A 15667-nucleotide genomic window follows, 5' to 3' on the forward strand; every position below is an offset into this window, starting at 1 on the left:
GCCAAAAGGCTTGTTTCCATTGTGGTCCGTTAATTATTCATCACATTTTTCTACCAAGAAAAGTGCACTTGTTATTAGTGAGAATATACTAATTTTAAGATATTTCGGGTTCATTGAGGTTAGCTAATTTGACTTGTTTTTGGAAAGTTTTCTTGTTCTATTGGCAGATAATTTTGCTTAGTTCAAATAAAATACCCCTAATTTTAGTAATTTTTTTTCTTGTTTTTGAACACTGACTTTTTGCAGTGCAGTATAGTACCGTTTTTGACTCATTAGTACCGCGATACTATACTAGTACCAGTATTCTGTACAACCCTAATTCCTTGTATCGGATGTTTATTTAAAAATAGATAAAACTTGGTTAAAAAATGTCACTACACCGTGATATAATAATGATTGATTGATTGAGAAGTTTATTTTACATCTTAAAGAATTGAATCCATGTAATGGATGGCACAAAAAGCCAAAAGGCTTGTTTCCATTGTGGTCCGTTAAATATTCATCACATTTTTCTACCAAGAAAAGTGCACTTGTTATTAGTGAGAATATACTAATTTTAAGATATTTCGGGTTCATTGAGGTTAGCTAATTTGACTTGTTTTTGGAAAGTTTTCTTGTTCTATTGGCAGATAATTTTGCTTAGTTCAAATAAAATACCCCTAATTTTAGTAATTTTTTTTCTTGTTTTTGAACACTGACTTTTTGCAGTGCAGTATAGTACCGTTTTTGACTCATTAGTACCGCGATACTATACTAGTACCAGTATTCTGTACAACCCTAATTCCTTGTATCGGATGTTTATTTAAAAATAGATAAAACTTGGTTAAAAAATGTCACTACACCGTGATATAATAATGATTGATTGATTGATTGATTGAGAAGTTTATTTTACATCTTAAAGAATTGAATCCATGTAATGGATGGCACAAAAAGCCAAAAGGCTTGTTTCCATTGTGGTCCGTCAAATATTCATCACATTTTTCTACCAAGAAAAGTGCACTTGTTATTAGTGAGAATATACTAATTTTAAGATATTTTGGGTTCATTGAGGTTAGCTAATTTGACTTGTTTTTGGAAAGTTTTCTTGTTCTATTGGCAGATAATTTTGCTTAGTTCAAATAAAATACCCCTAATTTTTGTATTTTTTTTTAAAATTGTTTTTGAACACTGACTTTTTGCAGTGCAGTATAGTACCGTTTTTGACTCATTAGTACTGCGATACTATACTAGTACCAGTATTCTGTACAACCCTAATTCCTTGTATCGGATGTTTATTTAAAAATAGATAAAACTTGGTTAAAAAATGTCACTACACTGTGATATAATAATGATTGATTGATTGATTGAGAAGTTTATTGACATCTTAAAGAATTGAATCCATGTAATGGATGTCACAAAAAGCCAAAAGGCTTGTTTCCATTGTGGTCCGTTAAATATTCATCACATTTTTCTACCAAGAAAAGTGCACTTGTTATTAGTGAGAATATACTTATTTTAAGATATTTTGGGGTTCATTGAGGTGAGCTAATTTGACTTGTTTTTGGAAAGTTTTCTTGTTCTATTGGCAGATAATTTTGCTTAGTTCAAATAAAATACCCCTAATTTGTGTATTTTTTTTCTTTGTTTTTGAACACTGACTTTTTGCAGTGCAGTATAGTACCGTTTTTGACTCATTAGTACCGCGATACTATACGAGTACCAGTATTCTGTACAACCCTAATTCCTTGTATCGGATGTTTATTTAAAAATAGATAAAACTTTGTTAAAAAATTTCACTACACCGTGATATAATAATGATTGATTGATTGATTGAGAAGTTTATTGACATCTTAAAGAATTGAATCCATGTAATGGATGGCACAAAAAGCCAAAAGGCTTGTTTCCATTGTGGTCCGTTAAATATTCATCACATTTTTCTACCAAGAAAAGTGCACTTGTTATTCGTGAGAATATACTTATTTTAAGATATTTTGGGTTCATTGAGGTTTGCTAATTTGACTTGTTTTTGGAAAGTTTTCTTGTTCTATTGGCAGATAATTTTGCTTAGTTCAAATAAAATACCCCTAATTTTAGTAATTTTTTTTCTTGTTTTTGAACACTGACTTTTTGCAGTGCAGTATAGTACCGTTTTTGACTCATTAGTACCGCGATACTATACTAGTATCAGTATTCTGTACAACCCTAATTCCTTATATCGGATGTTTGTTTAAAAATAGATAAAACTTGGTTAAAAAATGTCACTACACCGTGATATAATAATGATTGATTGATTGAGAAGTTTATTGACATCTTAAAGAATTGAATCCATGTAATGGATGGCACAAAAAGCCAAAAGGCTTGTTTCCATTGTGGTCCGTTAAATATTCATCACATTTTTCTACCAAGAAAAGTGCACTTGTTATTAGTGAGAATATACTAATTTTAAGATATTTTGGGTTCATTGAGGTTAGCTAATTTGACTTGTTTTGGAAAGTTTTCTTGTTCTATTGGCAGATAATTTTGCTTTGTTCAAATAAAATACCCCTAATTTTAGTAATTTGTTTTCTTGTTTTTGATCACTGACTTTTTGCAGTGCAGTATAGTACCCTTTTTGACTCATTAGTACCGCGATACTATACTAGTACCAGTATTCTGTACAACCCTAATTCCTTGTATCGGATGTTTATTTAAAAATAGATAAAACTTGGTTAAAAAATGTCACTATACCGTGATATAATAATGATTGATTGATTGATTGAGAAGTTTATTGACATCTTAAAGAATTGAATCCATGTAATGGATGGCACAAAAAGCCAAAAGGCTTGTTTCCATTGTGGTCCGTTAAATATTCATCACATTTTTCTACCAAGAAAAGTGCACTTGTTATTAGTGAGAATATAATAATTTTAAGATATTTTGGGTTCATTGAGGTTAGCTAATTTTACTTGTTTTTGGAAAGTTTTCTTGTTCTATTGGCAGATAATTTTGCTTAGTTCAAATAAAATACCCCTAATTTTTGAAATTTTTTTTCCTTGTTTTTGAACACTGACTTTTTGCAGTGCAGTATAGTACCGTTTTTGACTCATTAGTACCACGATACTATACTAGTACCAGTATTCTGTACAACCCTAATTCCTTGTATCGGATGTTTATTTAAAAATAGATAAAACTTGGTTAAAAAATTTCACTACACCGTGATATAATAATGATTGATTGATTGATTGAGAAGTTTATTGACATCTTAAAGAATTGAATCCATGTAATGGATGGCACAAAAAGCCAAAAGGCTTGTTTCCATTGTGGTCTGTTAATTATTCATCACATTTTTCTACCAAGAAAAGTGCACTTGTTATTAGTGAGAATATACTAATTTTAAGATATTTCGGGTTCATTGAGGTTAGCTAATTTGACTTGTTTTTGGAAAGTTTTCTTGTTCTATTGGCAGATAATTTTGCTTAGTTCAAATAAAATACCCCTAATTTTAGTAATTTTTTTTCTTGTTTTTGAACACTGACTTTTTGCAGTGCAGTATAGTACCGTTTTTGACTCATTAGTACCGCGATACTATACTAGTACCAGTATTCTGTACAACCCTAATTCCTTGTATCGGATGTTTATTTAAAAATAGATAAAACTTGGTTAAAAAATGTCACTACACCGTGATATAATAATGATTGATTGATTGAGAAGTTTATTTTACATCTTAAAGAATTGAATCCATGTAATGGATGGCACAAAAAGCCAAAAGGCTTGTTTCCATTGTGGTCCGTTAAATATTCATCACATTTTTCTACCAAGAAAAGTGCACTTGTTATTAGTGAGAATATACTAATTTTAAGATATTTCGGGTTCATTGAGGTTAGCTAATTTGACTTGTTTTTGGAAAGTTTTCTTGTTCTATTGGCAGATAATTTTGCTTAGTTCAAATAAAATACCCCTAATTTTAGTAATTTTTTTTCTTGTTTTTGAACACTGACTTTTTGCAGTGCAGTATAGTACCGTTTTTGACTCATTAGTACCGCGATACTATACTAGTACCAGTATTCTGTACAACCCTAATTCCTTGTATCGGATGTTTATTTAAAAATAGATAAAACTTGGTTAAAAAATGTCACTACACCGTGATATAATAATGATTGATTGATTGAGAAGTTTATTTTACATCTTAAAGAATTGAATCCATGTAATGGATGGCACAAAAAGCCAAAAGGCTTGTTTCCATTGTGGTCCGTCAAATATTCATCACATTTTTCTACCAAGAAAAGTACACTTGTTATTAGTGAGAATATACTAATTTTAAGATATTTTGGGTTCATTGAGGTTAGCTAATTTGACTTGTTTTTGGAAAGTTTTCTTGTTCTATTGGCAGATAATTTTGCTTAGTTCAAATAAAATACCCCTAATTTTTGTATTTTTTTTTAAAATTGTTTTTGAACACTGACTTTTTGCAGTGCAGTATAGTACCGTTTTTGACTCATTAGTACTGCGATACTATACTAGTACCAGTATTCTGTACAACCCTAATTCCTTGTATCGGATGTTTATTTAAAAATAGATAAAACTTGGTTAAAAAATGTCACTACACTGTGATATAATAATGATTGATTGATTGATTGAGAAGTTTATTGACATCTTAAAGAATTGAATCCATGTAATGGATGTCACAAAAAGCCAAAAGGCTTGTTTCCATTGTGGTCCGTTAAATATTCATCACATTTTTCTACCAAGAAAAGTGCACTTGTTATTAGTGAGAATATACTTATTTTAAGATATTTTGGGGTTCATTGAGGTGAGCTAATTTGACTTGTTTTTGGAAAGTTTTCTTGTTCTATTGGCAGATAATTTTGCTTAGTTCAAATAAAATACCCCTAATTTGTGTATTTTTTTTCTTTGTTTTTGAACACTGACTTTTTGCAGTGCAGTATAGTACCGTTTTTGACTCATTAGTACCGCGATACTATACGAGTACCAGTATTCTGTACAACCCTAATTCCTTGTATCGGATGTTTATTTAAAAATAGATAAAACTTTGTTAAAAAATTTCACTACACCGTGATATAATAATGATTGATTGATTGATTGAGAAGTTTATTGACATCTTAAAGAATTGAATCCATGTAATGGATGGCACAAAAAGCCAAAAGGCTTGTTTCCATTGTGGTCCGTTAAATATTCATCACATTTTTCTACCAAGAAAAGTGCACTTGTTATTCGTGAGAATATACTTATTTTAAGATATTTTGGGTTCATTGAGGTTTGCTAATTTGACTTGTTTTTGGAAAGTTTTCTTGTTCTATTGGCAGATAATTTTGCTTAGTTCAAATAAAATACCCCTAATTTTAGTAATTTTTTTTCTTGTTTTTGAACACTGACTTTTTGCAGTGCAGTATAGTACCGTTTTTGACTCATTAGTACCGCGATACTATACTAGTATCAGTATTCTGTACAACCCTAATTCCTTATATCGGATGTTTGTTTAAAAATAGATAAAACTTGGTTAAAAAATGTCACTACACCGTGATATAATAATGATTGATTGATTGAGAAGTTTATTGACATCTTAAAGAATTGAATCCATGTAATGGATGGCACAAAAAGCCAAAAGGCTTGTTTCCATTGTGGTCCGTTAAATATTCATCACATTTTTCTACCAAGAAAAGTGCACTTGTTATTAGTGAGAATATACTAATTTTAAGATATTTTGGGTTCATTGAGGTTAGCTAATTTGACTTGTTTTGGAAAGTTTTCTTGTTCTATTGGCAGATAATTTTGCTTTGTTCAAATAAAATACCCCTAATTTTAGTAATTTGTTTTCTTGTTTTTGATCACTGACTTTTTGCAGTGCAGTATAGTACCCTTTTTGACTCATTAGTACCGCGATACTATACTAGTACCAGTATTCTGTACAACCCTAATTCCTTGTATCGGATGTTTATTTAAAAATAGATAAAACTTGGTTAAAAAATGTCACTATACCGTGATATAATAATGATTGATTGATTGATTGAGAAGTTTATTGACATCTTAAAGAATTGAATCCATGTAATGGATGGCACAAAAAGCCAAAAGGCTTGTTTCCATTGTGGTCCGTTAAATATTCATCACATTTTTCTACCAAGAAAAGTGCACTTGTTATTAGTGAGAATATAATAATTTTAAGATATTTTGGGTTCATTGAGGTTAGCTAATTTTACTTGTTTTTGGAAAGTTTTCTTGTTCTATTGGCAGATAATTTTGCTTAGTTCAAATAAAATACCCCTAATTTTTGAATTTTTTTTTCCTTGTTTTTTAACACTGACTTTTTGCAGTGCAGTATAGTACCGTTTTTGACTCATTAGTACCACGATACTATACTAGTACCAGTATTCTGTACAACCCTAATTCCTTGTATCGGATGTTTATTTAAAAATAGATAAAACTTGGTTAAAAAATTTCACTACACCGTGATATAATAATGATTGATTGATTGATTGAGAAGTTTATTGACATCTTAAAGAATTGAATCCATGTAATGGATGGCACAAAAAGCCAAAAGGCTTGTTTCCATTGTGGTCCATTAAATATTCATCACATTTTTCTACCAAGAAAAGTACACTTGTTATTAGTGAGAATATACTTATTTTAAGATATTTTGGGGTTCATTGAGGTTAGCTAATTTTACTTGTTTTGGAAAGTCTTAACAAACCACATTTTCTTGTTTTATTGGCAGATAATTTTGCTTAGTTCAAATAAAATACCCCTCATTTTTTTTACTTTTTTTCCCTTGCTTTTTAACACTGACTTTTTGCAGTGCAGTATAGTACCGTTTTTGACTCATTAGTACCGCGATACTATACGAGTACCAGTATTCTGTACAACCCTAATTCCTTGTATCGGATGTTTATTTAAAAATAGATAAAACTTGGTTAAAAAATGTCACTACACCGTGATATAATAATGATGGATTGATTGATTGAGAAGTTTATTTTACATCTTAAAGAATTGAATCCATGTAATGGATGGCACAAAAAGCCAAAAGGTTTGTTTCCATTGTGGTCCGTTAAATATTCATCACATTTTTCTACCAAGAAAAGTGCACTTGTTATTAGTGAGAATATACTAATTTTAAGATATTTTGGGTTCATTGAGGTTAGCTAATTTGACTTGTTTTTGGAAAGTCTTGACAAGCCGAATTTTATTGTTCTATTGGCAGATAATTTTGATTAGTTCAAATAAAATACCCCTAATTTGTGTATTTTTTTTCTTTGTTTTTGAACACTGACTTTTTGCAGTGCAGTCAGAGCAAATCAAGTATGTCTTGTCTATCGCTCCCAAAGCTACAATATTTTTAGGGGATACAACTTCTCCACCCCACACACGAGACACAGCAGCAACAAACACACATTTGTGTAAAAAAAAAGAAAAACTACTGGAAGACATCCAGTTGATCTCTAATGCAGACTTCTAAAGCTGCACGTTGGCTTCAGACAGCATTTTTAAATCTGCAGCGCTGGTCCTGATGAATATGTACGACTTGCTGTACACCCCAAATGTAATGCAGTGTTTCTGGGAGCGTGATGTCCAAAAATCCCGCCCTGATGCTGGGCTTTAAAACAGTTCCAAAGTGTTTTTAGTCGGCCCCCCGCCGGGAACGCGCCATTTTGTGTGTACGCAGCTTTAATGCTAATGAGCCGTGTGTGTGTGTGTGTGTGTGTGTGTGTGTGTGTGTGTGTGTGTGTGTGTGTGTGTGTGTGTGTGTGTGTGTGTGTGTGTGTGTGTGTGTGTGTGTGGCTGACAAAGTGTGTGTGTCTCCGGGAAGAGGTGCGGTAAGAAGAGGACTCATACGGCCCCATTCATCGCGATTTACCTGACACATGAAACGTGACAAAGTAGGTGCACTATCCACAAGTGTTAAAAAAAACAAAACAGTGAAGTTGGCAAGTTGTGTAAATGGTAAATAAAAACAGAATACAATGATTTGCAAATCCTTTTCAACTTATATTCAATTGAATAGACTGCAAATACAAGATATTTCATGTTAAACACATTTTTTTTGTGCAAATAATCATTAACTTAGAATTTAATGGCAGCAACACATCGCAAAAAAGTTGTCACAGGGGCATTTTTACCACTGTGTTACATGGCCTTTCCTTTTAACAACACTCAGTAAACATTTGGGAACTGAGGAGACACATTTTTGAAGCTTTTCAGGTGGAATTCTTTCCCATTCTTGCTTGATGTACAGCTTAAGTTGTTCAACAGTCCGTTGTGGTATTTTAGGCTTCATAATGCGCCACACATTGTCAATGGGAGACAGGTCTGGACTACAGGCAGGCCAGTCTAGTACCCACACTCTTTTACTAAGAAGCCACGCTGTTGTAACACATGGCTTGGCATTGTTTTTGCTGAAATAAGCAGGGGCGTCCATGATAACGTTGCTTGGATGGCAATATATGTTGCGCCAAAACCTGTTTGTACCTTTCAGCACTAATAGTGCCTTCACAGATGTGTAAGTTACCCATGTCTTGGGCACTAATACACCCCCATACCATCACACATGCTGGCTTTTCAACTTTGCACCTATAACAATCTTGGTGGTTCTTTTCCTTTTTGTTCCGGAGGACACGACGTCCACAGCTTCCAAAAACAATTTGAAATGTGGACGTCGTCAGACCACAGAACACTTTTCCACTTTGTATCAGTCCATCTTAGATGAGCTCGGGCCCAGCGAAGCCGGCGGCGTTTCTGGGTGTTGTTGATAAATGGCTTTCGCTTTGCATAGTAGAGTTTTAACTTGCACTTACAGATGTAGCGACCAACTGTAGTTACTGACAGTGGTTTTCTGAAGCGTTCCTGAGCCCATGTGGTGATATCCTTTACACACTGATGTCACTTTTTGGTGCAGCACCGCCTGAGGGATCAAAGGTCCGTAAGATCATCGCTTATGTGCAGGGATTTCTCCAGATTCTCTGAACCTTTTAATGATATTACGGACCGTAGATGGTGAAATCCCCAAATCTTTGAAAAATGTTGTTCTTAAACTGTTGGACAATTTGCTCACGCATTTGTTGACAAATTGGTGACCCTCGCCCCGTCCTTGTTGGTGAATGACTCAGCATTTCAATGGAAGCTGCTTTTACACCCAATCATGGCACCCACCTGTTCCCAATTAGCCTGTTCACCTGTGGGATGTTCCAAATAAGTGTTTGATGAGCATTCCTCAACTTTCTCAGTCTTTTTGCCACTTGTGCCAGCTTTGTTTAAACATGTTGCAGGCTTTAAATTCCAAATGAGCTAATATTTGCAAAAAAAAACAAAGATTACCAGTTGGAACGTTAAATATCTTGTCTTTGCAGTCTATTCAATTGCAAATACGATTTGCAAATCATTGTATTCTGTTTTTATTTACCATTTACACAACGTGCCAACTTCACCGGTTTTGGGTTTTGTATATTTCACCTCTCAGCGTCGCTTTCCATCATTTTCAGCAGACTGCACTGCAAAATGAACTTCCCTATTGTTTTGTGTACATGATCTACTATTTTACACAAACACTATAACTAATAGGGGTATGAGTCTTTTGGGCACCTAAGGATTCGATCCGATTCCGATTCGACAATGATTCGATTCAGAATTGATTCTGGATTCAACACCATTCCCGTCTCAAACAGATTCTTGCCTTGTATTATTTGATATAATAATTTGAATTAAACTTTTTCAAAACAGGTTACAGGTTAGGAAAAAAACCCTCCTTCTGGTTGCACGGAGAAAGCCTAAGAACGTATTTTAAATTATTTAAAATTCTGAATCGATTTAGAATTGGGACGAATAAAAATCCCGATTCAGATGTGAAGCGATTTGTGTTTGCGCTAACATAATAAATGCCATAAATCACCTTAAACTTAGGCACCAGTAGGAATGGGTACCAAATCCGGTACTTTTTTCGGCACCTACCGGCCACCGGTTCATCACCAAATCCGACACTGCCATGTTTCAGTACCTCGGTTGCACTTAGCAATCACTCAAGCAGCATTGAGAGCAGACTCAGCAAAACTACCGATAGGTATTGTTGCAATTTTCAATACCAAAAAAGAAATTGACTCAAAAAAAACACTCCAACGTAAGTTACCTAAGGTTCCACTTTTCGATAAATGTGCCTGCTTCATGCTAATATACAGTGGTTTTGATATTGACATGCTAATGTTTAGCATTAGCAATTTTACATGGCGATTTCAGACCTCCAAATTTGTCATGCACGTTACAATCAAACAGCTGGCGCGTAATAAGTACACTACTTACAGTATTAACACTTTCTGGGGCGCAACAAAAAGCAAAACAACACACTATGAATTTACCATGAATTGATTAACGTGGACCCCGACTTAAACAAGTTGAAAATCTTATTGGGGTGTTACCATTTAGTGGTCAATTGTACGGAATATGTACTGTACTGTGCAATCTACTAATAAAAGTTTCAATCAAGCAATCAAACCAAAAACTGTACAATATTGAATGTTTCTCTTGTCTTTTGTTGAGTCCTACAAAGTGTTAATACAGTAAGAATTGTACGTGATTTGTTTGATTGTATAGTGCATCTTTGTGGTAGTTTTTGTCGCTATATTTGGAGGTGTTGAAATCGCCATGTGAAATTGCTAATCAGTAGCGTGAATATGGCAAAGCCAATGTAAATTAGCATTGAGCTAACGCATTTTAGATAAGTAAAACATTACTTTACGTTTGAGTGTTTTCCGATCTTGTTTTGTTGGCACGGGAAATCGCAACATTACCTGGAAGCAGTTTGGCGGGGTTTGCTCTCAGTGCTGCTCGAGTGATCGTTTCTTCGCGACCTGAAGTGACGTCACCGGCAACAAAGGTAAATTATCATAATTTGGCACCGTTTACGTGACTCGTTAGCTGGTACTACCGACAATTGTCATGACTTGGTCCTGGGCTTTAGTTTTTCTAGAAGGCAACGAAAAGTTGGCTCGGGCGAGACGGATATGTGAGAACATATTTATTTAAACTTGTCAAAAAAAAAGTACAAACGAAAAGCGCGCACAGTGGCGGAGAAACAACTTGGCTATGAAAACAAATACTTGCACAAAGGCAGAAACTATGAACAACAAAAAAACACTAACTGTGGCGTTAATAAACAAAACTTACTTGGCATGGACAAAAGGAGCAGCGTGAACGATGGACAAGAAAAAAGTGTCAGAAATGTGCAGAGCATCAATGTGGGATGTCACCAGAAAGACAAACTGAAAACAATGAACTTAAATACTACAGACATGATTAACGAAAACAGGTGCGTGACTCAAAACGTGAAACTGGTGCGTGACGTGACAGGTGAAAACTAATGGGTTGCTATGGTGACAAACAAGAGTGCACAATGAGTCCAAACGTGGAACAGGTGAAACTAATGGGTAATCATGGAAACAAGAGCCAGAAACTAAAGAGTTCAATAACTATACAAAACATGACTAAAACAAAACATGATTACACAGACATGACAACAATATATAAAAGTATCAAGGTCGGTACCCGTCCCTACGTACAACAACATTAAATAGAATAATAACGTTAGCCACCTTGGCATAGCTAAGTGAGCTACATGCTAACGCTACACTCACATTATAACAGCAGCATCCTGCTAGGTTAGGCTCGTCGCTGAAAAAAACAACATGATCAAACTTACAGCGCCCACGTCTCTAGCAGACTGATGGATAGTAGGCGGAGCTTCATTTTAAGACGTGTAGCGAAGCCTTATATATATATATATATATATATATATATATATATATATATATATATATATATATATATATATATATATATATATATATATAAATGGGTGGGCAAATACACTAGCGCAGGCTCAGAGCAAGCATAATAGCTGTATAAACACCTGCAATAATATTGCGATCAATCAATTAAATGCATCAAAACAGCGTTATTATTTTTGGAGAAGCATATTTTATTTTATTTTTTTGTAAATTGGACCTCATTGCAGTTCCTAATGCTACAATCACATGGAAGATTGTTTCGTAACATTTGGTGTTGTTTGTAATGATCACCCCAATTTTAAATGTCACCGTGACATTTCTTCTCCAAAGTGCGGGTGTGTGTGTGTGTGTGTGGGTGTGTGTGTGTGTGTGTGTGTGTGTGTGTGTGTGTGTGTGTGTGTGTGTGTGTGTGTGTGTGTGTGTGTGTGTGTGTGTGTGTGTGTGTGTGTGTCTACCCTTCTTGAGACATAAACAAGGAAAAGGAAAAGTATTTTCCATATGAGGACCCCTCTGGTCAACATATGACATAACAAGTGTGTGTAATAACTTGAAGTAAATATTGAAGATTAGAAACCAATTACAAACAAAAAATTCAACAACAACAAAAATGATCAACCAAAAGTTTACCTTTTTTATATTTGCATAGTATGTATATATTATTAATGTTGTAAATACACATCTTTATATATCTAGAAAGGCTGGTCCTGAAGAGGTAGGCATTTTTCGGAGGTCTCAAGAAGGTAACAAATACAAGAATTTGTGTGTGTGTGTGTGTGTGTGTGTGTGTGTGTGTGTGTGTGTGTGTGTGTGTGTGTGTGTGTGTGTGTGTGTGTGTGTGTGTGTGTGTGTGTGTGTTGTTCCAGCTCATTGTAGATGAAGTTTTCATCCATTAGGTGTCTTTGTGTGTGTGTGTGTGTGTGTGTGTGTGTGTGTGTGTGTGTGTGTGTGTGTGTGTGTGTGTGTGTGTGTGTGTGTGTGTGTGTGTGTGTGTGAAAATCTGCTGGTGCTGAAGCCATGTCGTCATAAATGACACGTGTCCCCGGGACAAAAACAGACTTTACATACATTGTGTGTGTGTGTGTGTGTGTGTGTGTGTGTGTGTGTGTGTGTGTGTGTGTGTGTGTGTGTGTGTGTGTGTGTGTGTGTGTGTGCGTGCGTTCGTGCGTTCATGTATTTCTACCCTCCTTGAGACATCAACAAGGAAAAGTACCTTCCATATGAGGACCCCCCCCCCCCGGCCAACATATGAAATAACAAGTGTGTGTAAGAAATTGAAATGCGCCCCCTTTGACCAAAATTAACAAAACAAATAAAATTAAATATGTACATAGAGACATACTATAATAACTTGAAGTAAATAATGAAGATTAAAAACCAATTACAAACAAAAAATTTGTTTAAAAAAATTCCTAAAAGGCTTACCTTTTTTATATTTGCATAGCATGTATATATTATTAACGTTGTAAATACACATCTTTATATATCTAGAAAAAGTGGCATTTTTCGGAGGTCTCAAGGTAACAAATACATGAATGTGTGTGTGTGTGTGTGTGTGTGTGTGTGTGTGTGTGTGTGTGTGTGTGTGTGTGTGTGTGTGTGTGTGTGTGTGTGTGTGGTTTTTTTACCCTGCTTGAGACATAAACAACAAGTGTGTGTAAACATTTGAAGTGCTCCCCCCCTCTGGCCAACATATGAAATAACAAGTGTGTGTAAGAAATTGAAATGCGCCCCCTCTGGCCAAAATTAACAAAACAAACAAAAATAAACATGTATATAGAGACATACTGTAATAACTTGAAGTAAATAATGAAGATTAAAAACCAATTACAAACAAAAAATTGGTAAAAAAATAAAAAAGATTGCATAGTATGTATATATTATTAATGTTGTAAATACACATCTTTATATATCTAGAAAGGCTGGTCCTGAAGAGGTAGGCATTTTTCTCAGGTCTCAAGAAGGTAACAAATACAAGAATCTATGTGTGTGTGTGTGTGTGTGTGTGTGTGTGTGTGTGAAAATCTGCTGGTGCTGAAGCCATGTCGTCATAAATGACACGTGTCCCCGGGACAAAAACAGACTTTACATACATTGTGTGTGTGTGTGTGTGTGTGTGTGTGTGTGTGTGTGTGTGTGTGTGTGTGTGTGTGTGTGTGTGTGTGTGTGTGTGTGCGTGCGTGCGTGCGTTCATGTATTTCTACCCTCCTTGAGACATCAACAAGGAAAAGTACCTTCCATATGAGGACCCCCCCCCCCCGGCCAACATATGAAATAACAAGTGTGTGTAAGAAATTGAAATGCGCCCCCTTTGACCAAAATTAACAAAACAAATAAAATTAAATATGTATATAGAGACATACTATAATAACGTGAAGTAAATAATGAAGATTAAAAACCAATTACAAACAAAAAATTTGTTTAAAAAAATTCCTAAAAGGCTTACCTTTTTTATATTTGCATAGCATGTATATATTATTAACGTTGTAAATACACATCTTTATATATCTAGAAAGAGTGGCATTTTTCGGAGGTCTCAAGGTAACAAATACATGAATGTGTGTGTGTGTGTGTGTGTGTGTGTGTGTGTGTGTGTGTGTGTGTGTGTGTGTGTGTGTGTGTGTGTGGTTTTTTTACCCTGCTTGAGACATAAACAACAAGTGTGTGTAAACATTTGAAGTGCTCCCCCCCTCTGGCCAGCATATGAAATAACAAGTGTGTGTAAGAAATTGAAATGCGCCCCCTCTGGCCAAAATTAACAAAACAAACAAAAATAAACATGTATATAGAGACATACTGTAATAACTTGAAGTAAATAATGAAGATTAAAAACCAATTACAAACAAAAAATTGGTAAAAATTTTTAAAAATGTGCATAGTATGTATATATTATTAATGTGGTAAATACACATCTTTATATATCTAGAAAGGCTGGTCCTAAAGAGGTAGGCATTTTTATCAGGTCTCAAGATTATACTGTGTGTGTGTGTGTGTGTGTGTGTGTGTGTGTGTGTGTGTGTGTGTGTGTGTGTGTGTGTGTGTGTGTGTGTGTGTGTGTGTGTGTGTGTGTGTGTGTGTGTGTGTGTGTTTAGTGGCACCACACTGGGCCCTCTGTAGGGGTCCGGGAGCCATCAATCGTCAAACCGCAACGTTAAATCAATAAAGCGGCCACCCGGCTCGCGATGACAGCGGAGCGTGAATCGGGCCCGGTAAGAGGCTGCGGTTTGTCGGTCATCCATCAACAAGTCTGAACACACACACACACTAAACGTGCACCTCAGGAGGGCTGTAGATTAGAACAGGACTGGAGCCCCAGCAGAGACACCTGTGCTGCAATGAGAGGCGGAAATAGCCGAGCAACAAGAGGAAGTAGTGACGTGCACAGAACACCTGATGATGATGATGATGATGATGTTCAACACGCTGACTGCACACGAGCAGTACACACACACACACACACACACACACACACACACACACTCCTACTCACCCTGGATGGACGCAGCCGGTCGCCGCCAGTCTCCGTCCTCTGGCGAGTCCCACCGTGTGATTGAGCGGCGGAGGGGGAGGCTGAGCCGTGGGCGTATCCACTCCACTCCGCTCCACTCCACTCCACGCAGGCACTCAGGCAGGCAGCCCACACCAGCGCCACATCCCACGCTGCGGTCGCGCGGCACACCAGCGCTCTCGCGATAGCCCTCTCTCCTTCCTCCTTCCTCCTCCTCCTCCTCCTCCTCTTCCTCTTTCACCAGCAGCTTCTCCCCGCCGCCTGTGACGTGTCAGCGTGGTGCCGCCCCCTGCTGGACACTGTGCGCATTGTGCGGAGGGGATGACGTCACCCCTGTGAGGTACCTGCGTGTCCTTCACACATCCTGTGGTGCTTGAAGGCAGGGGGATGTTCTTAATACATCCTAGTAAAGACCACAACC

The 15667-nt window shown here is 35.9% G+C and overlaps 1 protein-coding gene across 5 annotated transcripts in view; it reads right to left on the bottom strand.

Annotated features, from left to right (window-relative positions):
• Positions 1-15429, bottom strand: part of usp54b (ubiquitin specific peptidase 54b) — a 198303-nt gene extending 182874 nt beyond the window's left edge. For all 5 annotated transcript variants that reach the window (XR_012049420.1, XR_012049421.1, XR_012049419.1 and 2 more), the window contains exon 1: positions 15229-15429. The gene's annotated coding sequence lies outside the window, so the exon portion shown is untranslated. The remainder of the gene's footprint in view (positions 1-15228) is intronic.
• Between the last annotated feature and the right edge of the window lie 238 nt (positions 15430-15667).

This window comes from Nerophis lumbriciformis, linkage group LG39 (assembly GCF_033978685.3).
Source record: "Nerophis lumbriciformis linkage group LG39, RoL_Nlum_v2.1, whole genome shotgun sequence".
Lineage (NCBI taxonomy): Eukaryota > Metazoa > Chordata > Actinopteri > Syngnathiformes > Syngnathidae > Nerophis > Nerophis lumbriciformis.